Raw genomic sequence first — 20,096 nt, forward strand, 5'->3', positions numbered from 1 at the left:
TTTATTTATTTTTTGCAACACGTGTGATGTGGACTGTCTGTGTGTCAGCAATCAGCATCTGCATTCGTTGGTGTGTGTAGATATATAGTCTGTGTGTACTGTGCATGCATGTTTGCATGTTGAACAGGATGTGTAGCACACGTGCATATCATGTGTGTTTGTGTGTGTGTGTGTGTGTTTGCCGTACGTTTGTGTGCCAGTCACATATTAGAGTACCTTGGGGCATTGCAGTTTAGTAGATGTACCTTGATTGTTTGACTGCATTAGTCACGGTCTGTATGATGGGCTAATAAATCATGATGTTGTTTGTATAGAGAGCGCTCTGGGGTTCTTCACTGAGACTTCCTTGTGACAAATATATTCATCTGGAGTTGCAGGGCTTAAGAAACATCACAAATGGATTGAGTTTTTCCTTTCTTTTGTACCCTCTTAAAATAATGTTTTACGTTCTGCCTTCGTACCTTCATTGTCCCCAAAATGATGCCCCCTGCTGTCTAGTTAGAGCCTACAGCACCTCACAGCGCTTCACCAGAGCCTACAGCACTTCACCAGAAGAGATCATTTGCCGAACGTATTAACTCACTTAAATACTCACTTCTACAATGTGACACGCTGTGAGCTTGAGGATCAGCTATTTTAGTCAAACTTTCACGACTCTTGCACGACAAAGTATGGCATTCATTTATGAAAACAGCATAACAAGTTGAAATGTGGACGTATAGGGATTCTACCCGATAGCGACGATATGTCGTTATGATAATAATAATTAGGTCAGTTATGACTCATCATTTAAAAAGGGAAGGACGGAGGTGATGTTTTCAGCCCTGTCTGTCTGTTAGTCATTTGTGTCTGTGTGTCCACAACTAATCTCACAGACCTTATGCACACTGCCAGCAGTATAGGACAAGGAAGTAAATCTCCCAAAATGCTTCTCATATTGATAATCTGTTTACTTAATTCTTCGAGTTCTATCAGTCATGGCTGCCATTTCCCACCTGATGTCGCGTGGGAGTTCAGACTGCTCCAGACCGGACTGAATAACTGCTAGCTTGCATAATGTTTTCAGACTAGGACTTAAAGGGGTAGTTCACCCCCAAAATAACTTTTTTTCTATTGATTACTGACCATCTGGAGCCTTGAATTCATAGATATTTTTTTGTTTTTGTCACATTCCTAAGCCAATAATTTGATTATAATAAATGTGTCCCCATTGATTCCGGTAGGAGACACAAATGCATTTGTGTCTCCTACCGGAATCAATGGGGCTAAATTTATTATAATCAAATAATAAAGGAAGGAATGCGACAAAAACAAAAAAATATCCATGAATTCAAGGCTCCATGGGGTGAGTAATCAATAGAAAAAAAGTTATTTGGGGGGTGAACTACCCCTTTAAGTCTAAGATATACAGGTAATCGGAATGGTGTCCTCCAAAGAGGATGATACAACCTCCCACCATGCAGCAGCACGCGAAAACCATCCTATGTTAAGGACCTTTTCTTTTGCTCCTCCTTACTCCCAGGTGTTGTACATCATCATTAGTCAATGTTTGTGTATATATATGATGCTTTTGTCTGTCATTATAATATTTGCCTGATGAAGACCTAGAAGGTCGAAACGTTGCATAAATAAAAAAAGTGAGTTTCTTGGAGCTTGAGAACAGTGTGCGGACTTCCTCCTTCTTTTTCAAGGACCTTAACATGCCATTCCCCTTAGGCTCAACCTTTTTCCAGGGAAAGGCCTCTGGGTTGAATTACCATAAATCATTGAAGTTAAACTTCTTATTGTCACCAAAGCCGCTCTTGCCACCAAATATGTAGGGTAGAACCGGGACGAACGACGCGCAGGGACGGTTGCAACACGGACCTTTTTTCATGCTACACTTAAAATTCGTCACATCCGGCGACGTCACCCTCTTCGTCTTCGGTCGAAAACACCAGACACGATTTTTTTCCCAGTTCTGATAAAAATTGGCAGAGTTTAAGCCACTTTTGTGTATTTCCACACTGTAGTAAAAAATACCCTATTTGAGTGTTTTCCATTTGTACTGCTGTGTTTATTTGGTGCCGATTGTAAATGGATTTTGTCTGTTAGGCTAATCTGTGGGCTAACTCTCAGTGAAGGTTCCATTGAAAAATATTCATTAGCTTTTGTGCTAGCTAGCAAAACATCCGGGGAGGGCAGGGAGGGACGAACGGCGCATTAAGCCACTCGATGCATTACGGACAGGGAGGGACGAACGGTGCATGTGTAAAACACAAAGTTGAGGAAACAGACAGAGGGGACATTAACATGATACATTTATTTGACTATCAGCATGGTCATTTGCTCGTAGGGTTCTACTGAAGCATCAATGAGAGTTAGATGCCAGAAATGTAACGTTTGTACTTGTTATAGGACATTTCATCCGACCGCGCCGTCCGCCCCCCATGTATGCACCGTTCGTCCCGACTGGCGGCCGTGTGCGGAGAGTAGCGCAACGTCACTTTACTTACCGATTGCGTTCGACTCGTTTCACTAAAATTAAAACGGACTGCGGGTAATGGGAGAGGACAAGTGTCTCTTGTTCACAAAAAAGTATGGTTACATGAAATTAAGTAATCTCTGTGCAGGGAGGGAAATAGAAAAGGGTGCGTCGTTGGACCCCACTCTCCCCTACAGCTCTCCGTTGTAGGCAAAGGCTGAATGACTAAGGCGTTCTTCTCTGGAAGAAGCTGTACAGAAGGTGTGCACAGCCAGCAGTTGGTCTCTGGTGTCAAACAGATGTTGTTGTAGTAACGCTGCCCCCCCCCCCCCCCCCCCCCCCGACAGCCCCCAAATACAAACATCTTTGTCCCGATGATGGTGGCAGAGTGCCCTGCTGAAGCAGGTGGTGGAGAGTGCCTCTGGTGTTAATTAAAGACAAGACCATTGTGGTGGTGTGTCCAACTTGTACCTGTGATTAGTGAAACCATGGGTCCATCGTCCATGGATAAACATGACCTTCCCCAAGAGTAAGACAAAGGCTGAGTGGCCTCCCCTCCCCTCTGGAACAGTACCAGTAACCTTGGGCTTGAACCATTTGTGGGCGTTGACATCAAATGGATAAAGATTTTTTTTCTAATCTTATGACTAATCTTATGAAATTCCCCCCCAGATGTCATCTACATCTGGGGGGGATGTCATCTACAGGAAACATAGCACGCACACTCCCAGTAGGCCAAGGCCAAGGCCTCTGCCCAAACCTTTCAAATAGGCCTCATGAGCCGTAGGTCATACAGTAAAAAAAATACGAAAATAAAAATATATCGCCTCACAAGATTTTCCACCATTTTGCGTTTAAAACACAAACATGAACGCAGCGTCAGATTGCCACATTTGTCAAAACACTTCATGGTGGTGCTATAACATAATTCTTTTGTTTGTGCAAATCAATGCACTTTTATCATGCCATCAAATTGCAGTGTGTTTTTGAAAGTTTGTTGACACCATTAGTGTAAATGTCATGCATTCACAATGGCGACTTCAGAAACTGGTGCTTGCTAATGAGACACATTCCCTTCAGAGCTGACTATTTACAGCAAGCAGTCAATATGCAAATAGAGAAAACCAAAATAGCTTTGATGCGTTTCGCACCGTTTCGCGTCCGACAGACACAGCCACGGAAAAGTCTGTTTCCAGTTGTTTCTAAGTATTTGTTGGAGGTGAACATTCCCTCCCTCCTGAAGGTCAGCAATAACCCACACACTCATTTGCTATGATTAAGAAAGACACAGGAATAAGATGGGGATATGGGGCGAGGCACAGAGAGGCAATTTCTTGATAAAAAGCGGATTTGGAAGCTGGACAGTGTCCAAGACACAAAGCTGTAGGAATCTCCTTGAATCTGCCGCATGCTCTGTTCTGTGTGTGTGTGTGCGCTTAGCAGTTAAATGTACCGTGGGACCGTTGCGTTTACAACTTGCTTCACAATGGCTAATGATATCTCCACACTGTGTAAAGGAGGACGGTAATTACATCGAAATATACTCATAAATCTGTTTTGCAATGTAGTCAGAGAGAGTCATGTTGTCTGGATTGTATTGTACTGTATGAAACTGATAGTATGCAGCATTTGGCACAAAGAGTGTTGATAAGAGGGGAGGAGCAGCCTCGTGTACAGTATGACTTGCCAGGGGCGATAGGACTGTGAAATCAGTTAGATTCATGTCTTTGGGGCTGGAGAAGGAGTAAATTGCTGCCAATGTTGAATAATGCATTCTGCCAACAGGTTTTTTTCTTTTATTTTCTCTCTCCCACTCTCTCTCTCTCTTGCGGTTCCTTGAACTGTAGCTTGGTTCCACAGCTTTTGTAATTATCAAGTGGCTGAGAGATAGCTAGGCAACTACACGACAAGTACGGTGAACGGGGAAGGAGCCCGGCCCCAAATTGGCAATTTAAAAGTATTCTAACTGGATCGCCGACAAAGACTTAAGAAGAGTTGTGGAGTTTAGTGGCCACATTCTCAAAAACAGCTTTGCTACATACTCTGCTCGCAGGCAAGCATGCGCGCGCACGCACGCACGCACGCACGCACTCACACACACACACACACACACACACACACACACACACACACACACACACACACACACACACACACACACACACACACACACACACACACACACACACACGCACACACATTTTACAATTTAGCAGACACTCTTATCCAGAGTGACGAGATTGGAATAAGCAGAGTAAGTATGTGTTAGCAGAGTTAAACTGTGAAGATATCTCTGCATGAGAACCCAGATTAAAAACACAGCACCGAACGGCGGGGGAATAAAAAACAATAAAAACGAAGCCTGAGACGTGACTTGCTTAACAATAATTAAAGCCAATAAGCAAAACAAAAACAATAACAATTCAGTTTGCCTCTGATAATAAAAAATAAATATATTTATAAAACATAAAATACGTTTTAACAATTTGAGAGCACCGTCAACAGTATGAACTCTAGTCAACAAACAACAAGGTATGAATATTCAATACAGTAAGTAGAGTGAAGAGAGAACAGTGTACATTCTTAACATTTGTGGTCAAGACAAAGTAACAAAAACACGCGAACAATTGTGACCAAGACGTATCGGCATAGCATGTATCGAAAGGAGGTGACAACAAGGGAGACCAGGAGAGAGGATCGAGTGCTGGGGGTGAGGTGGAGTCTGAAGAGGTGGGAGTGAGTCTGCAGTTCTGACTGCAATTTTGGGAGCCAGGAGGGAGAAGAGAATAGGACGACGTGTGGAGGGTTGCCTAGGGTGTTTTAGGGAAGGCTCAAACAGCATTCCTGTGTTAGCTGATCTAAGTGAGTGGGAACACATGCCCGCGCGCACGCACGCGCGCACACACGCACGCACGCACACACACACACCCATGAGACAAATGTATAGGCTACTCACGATCAAGCACTCTAATGCTCACTAAAAAGACAAGCAAACAAACACAGTTTGCAGACAGCGAGAGGTCGGCCTACAGTTCACAGATGGCTCTCAGCGCAATTTAACCAGGTATATTAGTCACCCAGGAGCCACTACGCTGCAGACTTCCGTCTGACAGTGGGCGATAGTGATTTGCAAAAAAAGCAAGCCCGTAGACCAGCTTCAGAGCTTGGCAGACATTATCATGGGAAAAAGAAAGGAAAGGCATGCATAGGTATGAAAGTCTCGTAGACACGACACCAGCCATTCAGGGACGTGCTCGCCACTGGGAAATTTGGGACAATTCCAGAAAGGCCTCTCCATTCCAGGCCGACCAGGCCGGCCGTTTTTTTGTTTTTTAAATAATAATATTTACTTTTTTTCCCTCCACTTTTTGGGTCTGGGTGGCCCACAAAGTAAATATAACTCATGTAATTGGCCCACTGGCTTGTCTCTCATCTGAAATGGCCCTTACGGGCCTCTCTATCTGAGATTCCCAGGCTGAATTAGGGGCCCAGCACGTCCCTGCGCATTAACATATTCCACACAATGTCTGCGTGCAACTATGACTATAGGATGGTTTGGGATGGGTGGGTTTAGTGTGGTAAATGCTCATTTAACTTTAAGGTGGGTTTTTCTGTTTGTTTTTATAGAATTTCATATACACCACAAACTCCCCCCACACTCGCAGCACAATGGTACTACTGTAGATTGTTGACATTTAGTAGTGGATGGTTTTATCCGGCACATACAGGCAATCCCCCTGTTGGTGCCAGCCCCATGCTGTTTGGGCAACACAGCGAAGGGAACCCAAGTCCCCAACACCCGCCGTTTTAGTGTGCACCTACCTAATTTAACCCATTAAGACCTGAAGCCGATTCTACAAAAAAAAACGTATGTTTCTATATCAGTGGTGCTCAATCTTTTTCATGTCTAGGACCCCCCAAAATGATATGTATTTGGCCACGGACCACCATCTCAAAATATTTTGTTCCTGGCGGTCCTAAAAGCAAAGATTTGAGTTAAAAATGTTCGCTTTAAAAATATATGTTATTCAAAGATTTGCACACATTTTCAAGATTTTTCAAAAATAGCAGATCTACAAGCTCATAGCGCGGCACTCGGTGCCGCGCTATGAGCTTGTATATCTGCTATTTTTGAATAGCGTAAGTGTAAAAATAATGCTTTTTAGCTCAAATCTAAAAATGACACAGATGCGTTCCAGGTCTTAATGGTCTCATCATCTTTTCATTGTCCATCACATGTCCAACACAACATGTCTGGTTGTCTGGTACATTGCCAGGGAAGAAGAAAAATAAACAAATAAACATCTTCTCCTGGGGCTGTTTGTGCTGTATGTATGGAGTGCTTTCAGTCAAGCCTGGGGTGGGCCAGTTAGTGAGTGCAGCCGACAGATCATGCATGTGGGTCCTGATCTCTCTCTCTCACACACACACACACACACACACACACACACACACACACACACACACACACACACACACACACACACACACACACACACACACACAGAGCCTTCCCTAGTTCCTACCGTCCTTGTGTATAGTTGGAAATCCTGTCCGTTCAAAGCCCAGGGGCTTTAACTAAGTGGACTGTGGAACACTAAACACTGTCTGGGGGAAGGACGCACCTGCCCAACATGACAGACCTTTAATAAGTGTAGAGAAGCCTACAGTGGTAGTGGCAGGGTGAGGTGGTAATGGTTGTGGCCGTTTACCTTTGTGTACAGGGGTGATGGTATTGTGTGTGGTGGTGGCGGCAGCAGCGAGTATTACGGTATTACTTGTGAGACTTCTGGGAGACTACAAGACGAAAGGAGATGATTGGTTGCGGTCAGGATGAGGGGGGATGCAATATTGATGTGTGATACACGTAAAAAATAAAGAATTATGGCTCTATATTGTTACCTGAGTGGTTGATTGAATATTTATTTGCAGAGAATATTGGCACTTTAGTAACTTGCACAGCATAATCTTATATTGTTATATCTTGAGCAGTTAATAATGCAGAATCATGATTTTAAGTATTTATAGTACTTTTGCTGAACATTTTAAGTTTGTTTCCTGTCTAGCTGAATTAGCCACTCAGCCCTGACGAGTTCCACCACTGGAGACTTAATGTTTGGTGTTGAAATCATGATGGGAAAGTGCAATACCAATACATTTAAGTACACTATTTAGTGCATGTTTCAGTGCGATATAGAGATTACTAAGAGCAATAATGTGAAGCTTGATTGAATGCTTGATTGATGGCAGAGGGGGGTTGTGAATTGTGATGTGCTTATGGAATTACTGAGGATATTGTTTATGTTGTAGTAGTGTGTAGAAGGAATCATTGCTTATCTGTGTGTATGGATGCATTGTATGTGGGTTAAAGGTATAATATGTATTTTATATACTCCCCCTGACATGGTAGAGTCCAGGCTCATTAGCTGAGCTATAGTCTCGCGTGGCCAGACTGTTGCCTCCCACAATTCTTTTATGTTTCCGTTCATACAGTCTAGGACTCAGAAGTTCTGATCATGATTCAAATATAAAGCGGATGTGAAGCCTCCGGCCCACTTCCGTTTTGTCTTTACACTACTAATATAGCTAAAAATCATCTAAGCGTATATAGCTTGCTGCTTAGCAGAAATGAAAAAAAAAAATCTAAGATATATTTTCGTGAACGGAAGTGACAGCTTCCTCTCTCGGATTCCGGGAGGTGTGTAGTTCCAGACTCTACATAGCATTCGTAGATTGTGGAATAGTTGTCTGGCTATACGCGAGACCAGCTCAGCTGTGTATAAAAAGCTACAGTTGACACCAGAGGGGGTTGTGGGTGGAGAGCTGGACACCACCATGCTGTGGGTGCTGCATTGTTTCTGTAGTTTGTGTCATTGGTGAATAAGCACGCCTTTCGGTCAGCCTAACACTATTGACTCTTTGATTGGGTGATTGAAGTCTATCAGTAACAAGGAAGAAACAAGACATATTGGTAATGTTACAATTTATTCATTTAACCCATTAAATCCGGGAACACAACCATTATTTTATACTTTGGCTATTCGAAAATAGCAGATATACAAGCTCATAGCGCGGCACCGAGTGCCACGCTATGAGCTTGCATATCTGCTATTTTTGAATAGCCAAAGAAATCTTAAAATGACACAGATGCGTTCTCGGTCTGAAAGGGTTAATGGTCACACTGCTGGTGGGGGTGCAGGGATGCACTGTTCAACCCGAATTTGTTATAAGTGAGCCAAAATGGTTGTTGGTCACTCGAGCACAAACAGCGCTCCCAAGCTGATTCCACAACTGTTCAATTGGGTTGAGGACGGTCAGGACTGTTGGCTGGCCATTCCATTCTCTTTACTCCGAATTTCTCAGACAAATCCATGTTAACTGTGTTTTTATGTTACTTCAATCACCCAATCCACCAAACAAGCAACAGCACAATAAGCCGTCTGGGCAAGGCAACCCACATACTAGGCTGTGTTGCTCGTCCCATAAATGGTCCTTACGAATGCGGCACCATTTGAAAGGGAAATAAACAAGCTTTTGAAAGATATAAAAGCCATTGCCAAGATATTTTTTTACTATAGAGAAATGACAGGTGCTTTGCTGGAACTGTGAGGTGTACAAACTCTGGCGAACTCCGCCGCTTGAACTTGCTTGAATTTGACTTTTTGCTTATCTGTGTGAACCACACTGTACTGTGCCTTTCTCATTTGGGCATGAACGTTGTTGTACGTTGTTGTCAGACTGCTCCTGTGGACCAACGCTGTGTAGTAAGCTCTGTGAAGAGACAGGACAAGACTGGCAGGTTGATAGTAGGTAGACAGTAACATCATGATGCTTCTAATTTTAATGTGCGTGTGTGTGTGTGTGTGTGTGTGTGTGTGTGTGTGTGTGTGTGTGTGTGTGTGTGTGTGTGTGTGTGTGTGTGTGTGTGTGTGTGTGTGTGTGTGTGTGTGTGTGTGTGTGTGTGTGTGTGTGTGTGTGTTGTGTGTGCGCACGCTGTGTAGTAAGCTCTGTGGAGAGACAGGACAACACTGGCAGGTTGGCATGATGCTTACATAAGGTTTTGACCCTCATACAGTAACATCATGATGCTTGCATTTTTAATGTATGTGTGTGTGTGTGTGTGTGTGTGTGTGTGTGTGTGTGTGTGTGTGTGTGTGCGTGCGTGCGTGCGTGCGTGCGTGCGTGCGTGCGTGCGTGCGTGCGTGCGTGCGTGCGTGCGTGCGTGCGTGCGTGCGTGCGTGCGTGCGTGCGTGTGTGTGTGTGCGTGTGCGCGCGCGTGCGCGCTTGCATGTATTCAATCATGAACATGAAAGACAGACATAAATGCTTGCGCTGCGCGCGACTCTTTGCACAACAGAGTGCACGTGTACGCGTATTGCTTGCACGAGACAACAACGTATGCAGGCTACTGTACTATAAGTACTTTTACCCTGTTGTGTCCCATGAGTATATCCTAATCATCTTCCATCTGACTTTGAGTGTGTCAGTTTTCCTCAGTGGCAGTAAATCGGGGTGATGCGTTTGTCCCCTCTAACTGCCTTCAGGAGTAATGACCCAGGTTATTGCCGATGATGTGCAACACCTCAATGCCGGCGGGCAACGTGGCTATGAGGCACTGTCCTTGTGGTTCAGGCTCCAGAGTCTGAAAGAGAGAGAGAAGAGAGAGAGAGAGAGAGTGTGTGTGTGTATGAGATACATAGAACATAAATGTTCTAAATGGGTCAAAATGTATTTGTGAATATCAGTAGCTGACGTGAAATGAACTTGGATGTACAGTATGCTACAGTTCAAGTGGGAAACCGGTACATGTGAGAAAAGCGGAACGTTTTTGTCCGCAAGTCGGTGCGGGGGGACCGGGGACGGGAAGGGACGAAACCGGGCGCCGGGTCGGAAGCTGACAGGCACGCGAGGACGTGTTTTATTCCGGCGGCCGGGATGTTTTGTTTCAGTACTGGTTTCCCACATGCACTGTAACATACTTGTACTATGTATGTGTATAATATGTATGTATGTATGTATGTATGTATGTATGTATGTATGTATGTATGTATGTATGTATGTATGTATGTATGTATGTATGTATGTATGTATGTGTACGTACGTACGTACGTACGTAGGTACGTATGTATGTATGTATGTATGTATGTATGTATGTGTACGTACGTACGTACGTACGTAGGTACGTACGTACGTACGTACGTACGTACGTATGTATGTATGTATGTATGTATGTATGTATGTATGTATGTATGTATGTACTCTGTACCCACACAGAGTAGGGTTGTGTGTGTGTGTGTGTGTGTGTGTGTGTGTGTGTGTGTGTGTGTGTGTGTGTGTGTGTGTGTGTGTGTGTGTGTGTGTGTGTGTGTGTGTGTGTGCACGTGCACGTGCATGCACGAGTGTGTGCATTTGTGTCAGATGCTGTAGGGGGAATGTTGTCTCCTTTCTGTCACAGTACACACTATTCCTCCCTTGCATCCCCCTCTAGACCTGTCACTTTCTGACGGACACCCCTCCCTCCTCGGTTAATGGCCTCCCTGTCCCCGGTGTGAATGATATCTGGTCTCCATTGTGCTCTGCTTTTCTGTTATCCCCCCCCCCCCCCCACACACACACACACACACACACACACACACACAGCAGAATGTCTTTTGTGAGATGTTATGCGGGGACAATGCTGCGAGGTGCAGCAGGGCAAAGCACAACAACGAGAATGACATAGGGTCCCATTTCAGTCTCAACCCCGGTAATGCAGCAGTACATCTTTGTGCTTCCTCGCTCCTTATCCTGCTTGGGAAATGAGATGAAAATGGTGGTCCATGCTGAGTGAAAATAACGGACATGCACATTGTGTGTGTGTGTGTGTGTGTGTGTGTGTGTGTGTGTGTGTGTGTGTGTGTGTGTGTGTGTGTGTGTGTGTGTGTGTGTGTGTGTGTGCACACTGTCTGTCTGTCTGTCTAATTACTATTGTAGTAAATACAAATAAAATAAATGTACTATTTTACATGCTCATTTAGGAACACGGTTGCCAGATCTGCTTATTATAATTTCCCCGCAAGATTTTATTTGAAAATAGCCGATCTACAAGCTCGGTCATTATTTCTTGTTTTAATATAAGCACACTGGTTTCTATTTCAGCATGGCAACTTTCCAGGAGAGAAGAGAAAAGCTGTAGTTTCTATTTAGTCCATGAGCCAGACAAGATTTCATTATCAAATGAGTGGGCAAAACCATACCTATATTAAATTGTTTATAGGGTCAATATAAGTAAATTCATATATGATAACCTTTCCACAGGAGTAGCTTTTTCATATTTATCACACATTTTGTTATTTTCACCTATATAAATGATAGGTGAATAGGATGAAAAAGTTATCACCATGAAACTTCCCCAGTTGATTACTTACATGAAGACAATGCTTTATCGTATTACAAGATTTCTGAAATTGTATATTTAAATATGCAAATTAGGTATTGTATAGGAAAATATGCCCGAATTTGCATACATTTCCAGAATCAACATTGGAACATTGGACAAAGCCAGAGTCAACATCCTTATTTCATTTTGTTAAGATGTTAGTCAAAGGTTTATGTATTCAATATCTATATGTATCACTCCATAAATAAGAAAATACTGTGAGCAGGCATAGAAGGAAACATTTTGGTGGCCAAATTCTAGTTTTGTTTTTGTTTGTTTTACCTTCTTATACACCAAGTCAAAATTAACTAATGAGTTTGTTTCATATGACAGAGAGAGTTTGCAGGACCAAATGATCAGTTTATCAAGTAAGATGAGTTAGTTATGTGGAAAGTGGGGACCCAGAAGGTAGACGGAGGCTATTGTATTGGTGAACATTTCAGTTTTACTTTTCAAAATAATATAGAGACCGATTATACAAAGGAGGAGTGTGTGACAAGGCCAAGGGAGGGATATGTCAGGGAGAAGGTTCAGGGGTTCTGGGACACATCAGGGGCCAGGCACAGCAAATTCAGTCCTCTATTTCCGAGTCAGTCAAGTCTGCCTCTGTGATAATCAGGTCCTCTTGTTTTTATAGACATTAGGAACATGTTGGTTCTCAGCATATACTTTCAAATTGGGGATATTTACAAGACTTATTTTCAAATTATTCGATTTGTGTGCAAAATCTTGCATTAAAAAGCCATTTAGGCATATATGGAAGTATTTAATAAGTAAAATTACCTTTCCAATCAATTCCCCATACTTTAATTAGAGAGAGAGAGTGATTTTTGGGGTTTTTCTTTTCCTGATTCAAAGTCAATTTTTACCCCGATTCAGCCCAGAACTTGCCTCTTCTCAAAAATGTCATTATACAATTCTGAATCGTCCAACATGAGAATCGCGATTCGTATTCGAATCGATTTTTTCCCACACCCCTAGTAATCAGTAAACTCATTTATGTGCATGGTTCAACTGAAGCAGCATGACTAAAATATTCCTAGTGCACAGACTGGAACTCATACAGGCTGCTGGAATTTTTTATTGAATGAATGTTAACTAGAAAATGTGCTCCTCGGAGCACAAGTCTCCGCCAGCAGACCCGTGCTATTTTAATAGCACGGGTCGTCTTGGTAGAACGGGTCGTCTTGGTAGAATGCGCGTGGTTTTTGGTGTTCTGCAGGGGCGACTGAATATGTAGTGTTTGCATCTAAAGAATGTTCTTCTTGAAGCAATGTGTCATATGGGAGTCGTCGTAATTGACTGGTTTGTTCAAATACTTGTCTGTCTTCTTCATCTTCATTGTCTTGAACAGTTTCAGCAGTTGATTGGTGTGTTTGATCTATGTCAGTTTTCTCTAGTGCTACATAATGTATTTGATCAAGGTGGCCAATTGTTATAGTATTAAGACTTCGGCCTTGTTGTGGGATCAATTCAACTCTATAGTCCTCTTCTGTGTTACTGTTGTAGATGAGTATGCTTTCTTAGCTTTGGCCTTCTGCGCCTTTGCTTGACCAATGTTAGGTGTTCTCAGAGGGACACACACACGCACGGACGGGTGATTTGGACTGGAAGGTACTGTTCCAATCAAGACTGATTGATCCTGTCTTACCTCACTTCAAAAAACGTAATCGGCTTTTTGAAGTGACACACCTATTTATAGGATTTTATTTCGTCATGCGTCCCTCTAGCCAATCAAAGGCATTGGTGTCAACATATTGACACGTGTCACGTGGAGCTTGACCAATGTTAGCTTGGCTAGGGGCCATGCTCACACACGGCGGGACGAAGCGAAAACATACTCTCCACCTACGGCGGAGACAATAAGCATGGTCCTAATTCCAGCTCAGCATCACAAAGCTACGTTATAATTCTCCCTCCTGTCAGATGAGTCATTAATTCACACAGATAGTGTCTTTATCTCAATATGCCAAATATGGATTACTGATGTCATAGTACTGACAACATTCTGATCATAGATTTTGCTAAAATAGACAGAGTAACGTCATTAGCTATTCCATATAATGATGTCATCACGCAATGACATCACAACATCATTATTACATCAGATATAATTGTCCTTTTAAATGTCGTTATTGTATTTTCCAACACAACACCATTCCGCAACTTCTGGAAAGAACTTAACCTGCCTTTTAACAACCTCTTCTGTAAATTAGTCGCACTGATTCACAGTGGTGCTGGTGTGTGAAATGTTTCTCTGGACGATACATCTGAAAGGAGGTTATAGGACTTACTGCCCAGCTGCGGTAGTCGGACACAAGCTGTACTCATTTGAAGGATAGAAGAAGAGAACAAGAACAAGATTGACCAGATTGAAGTTCACATCTTCAACACAGTGTCTCTACGCTGGATTAAGTTGCCCCCATGGACAAATGGAAGAGGAAAACGTCACCTTGAGGTTCCCTGTGTGCACAGCGGCCACACAGCTGTTCTGGTAGAAGATATTGTCTACATCTGGGGGGGATTTCCTTACTGTAACGCGCTTTATTCATTTGATGTTGACAACCACAGATGGTCAAAGCCCAACACTTCTGGTACTGTTCCAGAGGAGAGGTCGTACCACTCAGCCTGTGTCTTGAGGATGGTCATGTATATTCATGGAGGAGACGCCAAGCTGACTCGATGCACTAATGACATCTACAAGTTGGACACCACCACAATGGTGTGGTCTTTAATTAACACCAGAGGAACTCCACCACCTGTTTCACATAGTCACTCTGCCACCATCATCGGGACAAATATGTTTGTATTTGGGGGCTATGGGGGCCCAGGGGTCGTCTGCAACATCATCAGAGTGTTTGACACAGAGACCAACTGCTGGCTGAGCACACTTTCTGCACAGCTTCCAGAAGAACGCAGGGGTCATTCAGCCTTTGCCTACAATGGAGAGCTGTACATATTTGGTGGCAGCAACTGTAACCAATACTTAAATGATCTGTGGAAATTCAGTCAAGAGACCTTTTCGTGGAAGCAGGTTGAGCCCAAAGGGAAATACCCGTGTAGGATGTCTTGGATGGGCTGTGTCATGGTGGGAGATCGTATCATCATCTTTGGAGGATACAAAGCAGTCTTCACACCCACTGATGACCTGTACATATTAGATTTAAGTCCTAGCTTGAAGACATTATGCAAGCTATCAGTTATTCATTATGGTCTGGAGCAGTCTGAACTCCCACATGACATCAAGTGGGAACTGGCAACCATGACTACCAACAGAAACAGAAAACCGACTGCACGGTAGCGCTGTCGCCTCACAGCTAGAAGGTCCTGGGTTCGATTCCCGCCGGGGACGCTGTGGGCACTGGGGGCGTGTTCTCTCCTCCGCGTCATCAGTGTCCATACCCTAGGTGGGGTTGGCGAAAGGGCCTATCTGTGTGGACTGGAGTTTGCATGTTCTCCCCGTGTCTCCTAGGGTAGGTACCCGCACAAAAACATGCAGTAATACTGGTATCTATACTGCCTCCCCCTGGTCAGCCGGGGCGCCTAACGGAGGGGAAAGGAACTGGTTGGAATAACGTGTCGGGTGATAAGAAGCGGCTTGCTAGCTCTCATGCATTGAAGGAGGCATGAGCTCGGCTCTAGGCTCTCCCTAGGCTGGCAGAGGGAGTGTAGCGCCCAGGATTACATAGACAATTGGCACTGGGTGAAAAAATGGGTTACAAAATCGTGGGATTTTTTTTTTGAAAAAAAAATAATAATAACATAGCCCACACACACACACACACACACACAGTGAGCCCACTATAATAAGTAAATAGATACATTTATAATACATAATAATACATACATAAATACATTAATAAATGTGGCATGGAAAAAGATGAATATGAGATGATGATGTAGAGGAAGATGATGAAGATATGGCTCCCAGGAGATGATGGAGACACATACAACGATACGTTGCTCACAGTGAGATTTGAACTCACAACCCTACATATCACTGCATCAGCATACAATTTGCATTTAACAATATAGGGGTCCACACATTCAACGCATGGTAACTACCACTAAGCTACTAGTCTGCAATGGTTATCATGCCAAACTGTAAACTAGAGATGTACAGCTAGTCAAAAAAATCTATCCTGGTTTTGCCCACCCATTTGATAATCATGGCTCAATTTTGGGGCTCTGGCTCATGGACTAATTGGCTTGGAATCTCTATTGATGATGTCATTGGTTGGCAGTTTTCTGAATTGTCCACCGTCACACCAATAAAATGGTTGAAAATGTGTGATGAAGTTTTCTTTATTTTTTTTATAAAGTTGCGTTATCCACCACAGAGTAGGGTCTCATATCTGCGGATATAAATGTACCAATCGATGAGGTGATTTGTGTTGCCGTGTTTGAATCAGGTGGGCATGTGTTGCTCCTTGTCTTCGGATAGTTACGCCTATTGATACACTGGGGTGATAGGTGATGGTTTATATACTGAAAATGGGAAATACTCCAGTAAAGTAAAAATTCCTCAAAAGTGTACTTAAGTACAGTATTTGAGTAAATGTACTTAGTTACTTTTACACCACTGGTGTGTGTGTGTGTATGTGTGTGCGTGTGTGCGTGCGTGCGTGCATGCAATGTAGGCGTGTAGTGCAGTAGACGGGCCTGTAATAACGATACTGTTGTACCACCCCACATATTATCCAGGTCTCATACAACAACGGGGGCACCTGTCACCTCAGAGGAAAAGGTCAGAGTCACTGAGACCCCGCGCCAAACCTCCGCCGTGACAGGTGAACAGTGTGCTCTCTGACAACAATAACTGACAGCAGGGGTGTGTGTGCTGGGCCCCAAAGGCCCCCAATTACCACCTAACACACCGTCTGTCAAAGGCAAGAGCTGTTCAGGGCGGGGATGTTGTGGCGGTTGGCTGATGAAAGTCCACTGTGTTGTAGCGGCATAGGGAACACTCACACACACACACACACTCACACACCTTATGCTTCCTCTCGTGTGCTTTGTTTTTCACAGTCTTTGCTTCCCAGAATTCATACAGTACAGTCTCACTTGTAAAAGTTTTTTTTATGTAAAGAGAGAGGCACAAAAAAGGTCTCCAAACTCTTTTTCTTTTCTTTATGTTCTATTAGAACAAAAAAAAGGATTAAAGAAAGTCCAACGTGCTTCACTGCAGGCAGCTGCGGGCTACTCCACATTAATTGAGTTTGATCTAATGAAGGCGATGCCAAACCCGGGTTATTATTCACCCCGAGGACGAACGCCGGAGAGCCGCGTCGGGCGCACAAGATGCTAGGAGGAGGTTTCTTTGAAATGGAAAAATTGCATTAAACATTCCATTTGGATTAATTATATCATGCTCCTTATTAACATCGGCGCTCTCAGCAGAGCAGTGCCGTGTGAGAAGGGGGGGGGGTGGGAAGTTGGGGGGGGGGCAAGTAAGAAGCTCCGTCGGTGGTATCGGGGCCCGCAAACGGCACTTCAAGCACTCGTTGTGATTGGTGGCTGGCACCGGCTTTGCACTGAGCGGCGCATGAGCAAGTAGCTAGTTCCAACGCGGAGCGAGACGGCATAGTCAAACATTGCGTCTAGACCCTCTGGTCAGTCTCTCTCAAGCTCCTCACCCTCTCTCTCTACATTCAATTAATCACAGTCCTAATTCAATCAATCTCAGTCAGTGCCTTCTGCCCGTAAGTCTCTAAGTGGGTTTTAAGAGAGAGAGCAGTATTTGGCCCCTTTGGCCCTTTGCCCCCCCCCACACCAAAGGGTCTTTTGTCTGGGCTAGAGATAGAAAGGTCAAGAGTTAGACCCCTAGAGACAGGTGGAGTTGTTTCTCTGGCTTATAGTCAGGTTCCTGGCAAAACACTCTCTTGGAGGAGAACACAATATTGCATTAGCGGTTTACAATTTACAATTGCTTAACAATACATACAGCCTTAGGGGCACATGCAAGGAACGATGAGAGGCATCGTGTACAAACCTCCCCCCACACACACACACACGCACACGCACACACACACACACACACACACACACACACACACACACACACACACACACACACACACACAACACACATGCACGCAAACACACGCACACGCACACGCACACGCACACGCTCCCTGTGCTGTTCGTCTCATAAATAATGGACGTCGGGCGAGCCATCCGTCAACGTTTCTGCCAAAACCTTCATTCCAGACGGGAGGCAGACAGGCGGGGCCAGAGAGCGACGTCTTACACACACATAACAAACCTCCTCGCGGTGTCTCTCGTGCACCTCGCGCCCTGACACCCCGACACCCTGGCTCACCTAACATGCTCTGTTCCATGTCCTGCACCCACATGGCATTCCATTCCAGTGGTGGAAAAAGTACTCACAGGTTTTACTTAAGTAAAAGTACCAGTACTGCAATGTAGGAGTACTCTGTTACAAGTGAAAGTCCGGAATTCAAAATTTACTTGAGTAAAAGTACAAAAGTTTTGGTATCAAGATGTACTTAAAGTACCAAAAGTAAAAGTACTAACATGTTTGAAAATAGCAGATCTACAAGCTAACAACGCGTCGCGACGCGACGCGTTGTGAGCTTGTAGATCTGCTATTTTCAAATAGCTTATGTATAAAATAGGGCTAAAGTGGTTAATGTATGTTTCATAATGTAATAATTTATATCTGCAAAGTAACTAGTAACTAAAGTTTTAAAATAATTGTAGTGGAGTAAAAGTACAATATTTGCCTTTGAGATGTAGTGGAGTAGAAGTAAAAGTATAGACAATTGGAAATACTCCAGTAAAGTAAGAGTACCTCAAAATTGTACTTAAGTACAGTACTTGAGTAAATGTACTTCGTTACTTTACACCACTGGGCCATTCTCCTTTACTTAACCTACATACACACAGACAGGCACGCATGCACACACAAACGCACGCACGCACGCACACACGCACGCACGCACGCACGCGCGCACGCACGCACGCACGCACGCACGCACGCACGCACGCACGCACGCACGCACGCACGCACGCACGCACGCACGCACGCACGCACGCACGCACGCACGCACGCACGCACGCACGCAGCTCTAGGCGGCTGTTCCCTTCGGTGCCACACCGTAAAAAAATCTTTGTCATACATCTGCATTAAACAAAACCAAAAGGAGAGGGGCACGGTGACGCAGTCGGTAGCGCTGTCGCCTCACAGCTAGAAGGTCCTGGGTTCGATTCCCGCCGGGGACGCTGTGGGCACTGGGGGCGTGTCTTCTCCTCCGCGTCATCAGCGCCCATACCCTAGGTGGGGTTGGCGAAAGGGCCTACTCTGTGTGGAGTTTGCATGTTCTCCCCGTGTCTCCTAGGGTAGTTAATACCCTCACAAAAACATGTAGTAATCCTGGTCACTATACCGCCTCCCCCATGACAGCCGGGGCGCCTGATGGAGGGGAAGGGAACTGGTTGGAATAACGTGTTCCTTCCACGCGCTACGTCCAACCAGGGAAACTCCCCCCTGTCAGGTGACAAGAAGGTCAGTTGGCTCTCATGCCTGAAGGAAGCATGAGCTCGGCCCTGGCATCCCTACTGTGGGGTGACAGGTGTAATACTGGTGTAGGGCTGGTGTAGTGCCCAGGATCACTTAGGAAATTGGCACCGGGTGAAAAAAATGGGTTACAAAAATCGCGGGATAAAAATTAAAAAATAAAAACCAAAAGGTGAATATAAAGAATCCTGCTGTTCCATGCAACATTTTTAGACTTGCGTGGCGTGTGTACCACGGCAGGTCAACTTGCCCGAACAAGGCCACACAATGTCCGAAAGCACTTTGCGAGCAGTGGAGGCGAGGCAACACTAGACCAGTGGTTCTCAAACTTTTTCATGTCAAGGACCCCCAAATTGACACTTAATAGCCGGCGGACCCCCATTTGAAAAGACATGCCAGGGACCCCCATAAGGGAAGATTTTTACAGATCTATAGCAGTGATTCTCAACCATTTTAATTTCAAGGACCCCCAGTTTGACATGCATTAGACTACGGACCACCATTTAATGACATTTCTAACCTTGGGCCCCCAATTTATATTGTAAAATGTATGTTAATTTAACTCTGACAGTATACAAATGGAACCAAATGGACCCGTTAGGGTCCATTTGGTTCCATTTGTATACTGTCAGAGTTACAGACTCATGGGTCCATTTGGTTCCTAACTATCTATC

At 44.3% G+C, this 20,096-nt stretch overlaps 1 protein-coding gene across 1 annotated transcript in view; it reads left to right on the forward strand.

Moving 5' to 3' along the window:
• The window catches only part of LOC308077227 (cadherin-6-like), an 88,787-nt gene that overhangs the window by 4,015 nt on the left and 64,676 nt on the right, over positions 1–20,096 (forward strand). The window lies entirely within an intron of this gene.

Source organism: Gymnoscopelus braueri, assembly GCF_963280865.1.
Source record: "Gymnoscopelus braueri genome assembly, chromosome: 21".
NCBI classification, from domain to species: domain Eukaryota; kingdom Metazoa; phylum Chordata; class Actinopteri; order Myctophiformes; family Myctophidae; genus Gymnoscopelus; species Gymnoscopelus braueri.